The sequence below is a fragment of the Amphimedon queenslandica genome, unplaced genomic scaffold (genome assembly GCF_000090795.2).
Source record: "Amphimedon queenslandica unplaced genomic scaffold, v1.1 AMPQUscaffold_13244, whole genome shotgun sequence".
NCBI lineage: Eukaryota > Metazoa > Porifera > Demospongiae > Haplosclerida > Niphatidae > Amphimedon > Amphimedon queenslandica.
The window spans coordinates 97,584-103,195 of record NW_003546520.1 but is presented as its reverse complement, the minus strand read 5'-3'; positions in this window follow the sequence as shown (position 1 = coordinate 103,195).

Here is a 5,612-nt window from a genome sequence, read left to right as displayed (position 1 = left end):
TTATCTTCTTTCAAGGAACCCAAAATCCAAGCATTGCACAACAGTGAAACAACGCCGCTTTATAGCACATAAAATAAAAAAGTTATGCATAATTTAAAATTGCGAAGTCAGTGTGGCCCTACTATAATATACTGAGTAATGCAAATATATAGATTTACTCCTACTTTTACAACAAAAAATGGCCTTTCTTTAACAAAAAATTCTGTGCAACAAAATAACGAAATACTTTTCCTCTCCATAATGTTTTTCAATTCTATAAAAAAGACCAGATGTGGCCACATCTGGGCAAGCCTAGGGGCAGAACCAGTCAAGAAAGTTTACCTTATTTTGATAAACAAAAGAATAAACTTAGATATGTAAAGTAAGTTTTGATTGCAAAATGGAACAAAGATAGCATGTAGCTTTTGAATGATTTTTTTTTAATGTTTACTGTTACTGCTTGTTACACTCCTTTAGAACGAAATGAGACACCACATTTGAAATATTAAAGGGGATGTGACCAAAAACAACTCCACTTTTCATTACACCACCAGAAGAAAAATCTTCAATTGTGCCTGGCTCTCTTATTAGGAGTAGCTCTTCTTGAATAAAGGGAGGCCTAAGTTCCATGTAAGCATGATATTCAAGAGTAAATGAACTAAGCTCTGTCTATGCAGTCTTGCATGTCCTATCATTCGTTTGGGATGCAATGTTAGAGTTATAAATACAGCTGCACCATGACCATGGCCATGCACATCATCAATGGCTTTAAGCTTGGTTCTAGACAAAGAAAGCATCTCACTCTGAAGGATTATGGGCAAATTCTCAAGCAACATGGCGAAGGAAAGAGTGTTTATGATCTCATGGTAGAATATTGGTGTGGATAAGCACCATGACTAGAGACTGTGAAGATCCTGCTGCAGTTGCATTCAAATCTGTTTTAAAATTCTACATGGGCTAATAGGAGAACTCAATGCCGAAGACTTCACTCGCTGCGGCTCAAAGGAGAAAGCATACAGGATCGCATAAAGGCAAACGCAGAGATATTTAATGATTTGTGACCCAATATGAGAAAACCAGGCTATCTGCGGGAATTATCAATTAAAGATATGGCTTCTCAAAGTTGTGACAGTGGTACCTTATCAAAACTGAGATTATATCAGAAATGTATTCTATAAAGAATTTCCTTTCATTTGATACCAAGTTTGCTCATAAATAATTTAAAAGAGGTAATATACAGACCTTTCCTTTTGTTGTGCACCATGTAAATTATGCAAAATATAATGATAAAAATGGCTGTAACTCAATTACATCCGTTTAGACTTCTTTTTGCAAAATTAATCATAACTCGGCACTATATGTGTCAAATGACATGGAACAAAGACGAAAAGATAGGAAAAGCTATGCTTAATTATGTACTGTGTAAATCTCATTTTTCAATTTTGGAGCATATAGCCTGGTTTTCTCATATTGGGTCACATTTGTCAGTGATTGGTGACAACATTAATATAGATGAAGAAGTGGTCTAACTTTTAGCTAACTTCAAGAGTCCTTTGATAAACTGGTCAACACACAAAAACAAGTCCAGAAGTACCAAAGATGGGGACTGTAGTTGAGCAGTTGCTGCAGTAAAAACGTAAGATGAAAGAAAAAGACCATAAGTCTGGAGACGGAGTTTTCATGCCAAAATAAAAAAAGAAGGGACAAGATGCCATATCTGCAAAAGATTCAGTCACATCTAAAAAAACTGTTTCGAATGACGGAAAGGACTAAATCAAGGAAAAAACAAACCACAACAAACTAAAATAAATACTACCACTGTAAAGGGAGTGAGATTAGACTAATCCTTAAATACGCCTTATCAACTTGAGCAAAAAAAACCAAGAACAATCTGGATAATCGATTCCAGAGCTACCTTTCACATCTGTGATTACTTCAGCTATCATATAGATAGAAAATTTGGTGTTAAAATTTGGCAAATGGCTCTACAATCTTGTTTCGCTATTAAAATTTTGGCGAAAGCAGTGTTAAAACAAGCCACACCTATGTCCACGCCCATTTTGATTGCAAATAATTCCATAATTTTAATTATTTTTAATACTTATAATCAATTAATGTGTGAAAGCACGTGGCAAGCAAAAGTTTAAAGAAAGTGAAGGTATCTATGATGGAGCCTATACTTTCTCTTTTGAAGAAATGGTTAGAGGTTATGTGTACCACACCATTTGGGAGGCAGCTGTTGTTGAAACTCTTACCTGTACGAGAGAAGTGGGAAACCGATCTGACCCATCTCCTGTAGCTGTCATTAAAGAAGGGTATACAGTGGGACACTTACCTTGGAAAATATTGAGTATTCGTTTAATATTTTTAAGAAAGGGAGGTCATACGTCTTGTAAAGTAGTCAGATTAAGTGGTAAATCAAGAGACCTTCCTTAACATGGTAAGGAGGTACACTGTCTAGTCATGTTTGTTGGACATAGCAAGGAAATTTCTAAGGCAAAAAAACTTGTCGACAAATTAATGATAGATCAAGCATGTACAATGAATCTTGTACCTGTAATGACGCTGGGGGCTATCGCTTAATATATTCCCTAAATAATAGGGCGAAGACTAGTTAACAGAGATTCAGCTTAAAAAAACTCAAAGAATGATAGAAGACCACTCAAAACACGAGCAATGGTGCACAAACAACGCCCTTCATTTAATAATAATACTAATAAGAAAATCATAATGAATAAATGGGGTATTGCAATTCCCCCCCACACCAAAAACGAGCAGAGTACAGCTCGCTATGTAACAGAACGATGGTCACAATAATATCAAACTGATAATACCAGTCATTAATAATGCACACACAAACATCTTAAAAACACATTAATAATAATGAGAAAAAACTCATGCAATACAATATCGACCATAATTTACAACAATAATAGTAATAATAAAATGTGACCATAATTGACAAAAGGTACCTTATGGCGGATTTTTAAATTCATCGTTATAATGAAATATAACAACCTGTGAGTGCTCTGTTAGTCAACAAATGTTTCCAAAAGTTACATAGTAACTTTTTCCATCATCTGGATTATTTTTGTGATAAATGTAGCTCAGGAAGTTGGATTTTTAAGGCTATAAACACCAATTTTCCTATCCGCCATAAGGTACCTTTTTGTCAATTATGGTCAGAAATCATAATAGAAAATAACAAAAATTGCAAATGCTAATACACATGCACAATATTAATAGCAATCAAGACTCAATACAATATCTGTAGTACCTTCAGTTTATTTACAAGAACGTTTACCCAACCCGCTAGTGTCTGGCAATTCATTAGGGCAGAGAGTGACACAATCCAAATTAAATATAATTGTAGCATCTCTCAGTTTGTTGACTGGTTTTACTGTCACTCCATTTGGATGTGCCTCTACCACTCGATATGGACCAAAGTGTGGGCGGGCCGGTTTCCGATTCTTTTTCAAAGCCTCATGTGGCATATACACCATAACTCGGTTTCCCACTCAGATGGCTTTTACTCGTACCTCCTTATCATGCTGCTTCTTTTGAGCCTTCTGGACCTTAGAAATTGAGCTCCAGGTGATATCCCATGCTTTGGCCAAACTAATCATCAGTTCAGATTTGTAATCGTCTACATCAACCATACCAATATGCCTCCTGTGAGATAGCGTTTCATCACCAGGTATTAATGCATCCCTCCCATACAGTAGGAAGAAACGCAATTCCTTGGTACTCTCATGGTACATGGTACAATAAGCAAATGATAGTTTTGGTAAGTATTCGTCCCAATTCTCACGTTGTAGTGAGCTGTACTTAGCAATCATAGCATGAAGGATCCTGTCCATAATTTCCACCAATTTGTCCATCTGTGGATGCCTAGGTAGTATTGATTTTTTCAATTCCTGTCAATGGATAGACATCCTTCATCAATCCAGACAACAGATTAGTACCTTTATCAGATGACAGTTGTTTTGGTACTTCATGTGGAAAAATTATCTCATTAGCAAGTAACATAGCTATTGTCTCACTGGTTTCTTCTGCAGCTGGAAATGCTTCAACCCACCTGGTCAGACAGTCCATAAATACAATGACATATTTATTGCCATGAACGGTCAAGGGTAACTCCATGATATCTACACCCACACGATAAAAAGGTCTAACCGCAGGGATTGGCATGAGTGGTGGCTTTATTCTCCTCCCAGCTCTGTCAAATGATGCACAGGTAAGACATCCCTTACAATGAGAGAGAGAGCATCCCAATACATCCCTTTCCACCAATATTTCTTAGCCAGTGAGTTATAGATTGCTTACCAGAGAAGCGTCCAGCAAAACTGCCACTGCGAGCAGGCTTGAGCGGTGTCTCCTTTTTGCTAAAGGAACACAACCGTAATGGCTTCCCACCACAGTAGTACAGTATATCATTAGCCAATACAAAATCATTCTGCTTATCTTTTCCATTTAAAGAAATGAGAACTCGCTTTAACTTAGGGTCCTCTTGCAGTAGCTTAGCATACTCCTTCTCTTCATCTGATGGAGTAATAGTAGCTATCTGAATTGTCTCTAAGGAGCTGCTTTCCATGTTAGCTTGAAGAGGCGATTGAGACATTGCATCAACATTAGCATTCTGCCTTCCTGGATGATAATGAATTTCCAGATTGTATTCGGAAACAGCTTGGGACCACCTTGCTAATTTACCACTGGAATGCTTGGCATAAAATAGTATCTCACCGGTAAATGATCTGTGTACAATGTAGTCTTGTGACCCCAGATGTGGGCTCTGAAATGCTTCAGTGTCCTGACCGCACCCAAAGCTTCAAGTTCAGTAATACCATACCTTATTTCATGAGGTGATACTGTACTGCTTGCATATGCAATAGAATGAGAGGTATACCATCATCCTGTATCAGCTCCAACACTGCTCCCAATCCTTCACCACTAGCATCTGTACAAAGAACGAATGGTTTACTAAAATCCAAATACACCAGGATAGTGGGTGAGGTTAGTACATCGTGTAGCTTTTGAAACGACTGTTGACACACTCCAATTCACACGAATGGTACTTCCTTACGCAATAGCTGATAAATAGGATATGCAATCTCAGCAAAGCCAGGCACAAACTTTCAATAGTAGCTACAAATTCCAATGAATCCTCTCACAGCCCTGCCACAACTTGGAATTGTGAATTGCTTCACAGCATCCATCTCATTAGAATTGGGTGGAACTCCCTCAGCTAAGATAAGGTGTCCAAGGCATTCGACCTCAGGGAGTGCCAGTTGACATTTCTGGGTATGTAACGTAAGGCAGTATTCCTCTAATCACTTGAACACCTTCTGTAAGTGAATCTAATGCTCCTCCAAATTCCAGAAAATATAAGAACGTCATCAATCTATAGATTACAAAAACTACCCAATCCTGTGAGAATCTGCTGCATCAGTCTTGGGAAAGTGGCTGGGGCATTGCAGAGGCCGAAAGGCATAACATTAAATTTGAAAAGTCCATCATGAGTTACAAATGCTGTCTTCTGCTTTGAATCTTCACTAACAGGAATCTGTTAATATCCTTTTCGAGAATCGAAAGTAAAGAAAATGTACTTTCCTTGCAGCTGGTCTAGAGTGTCA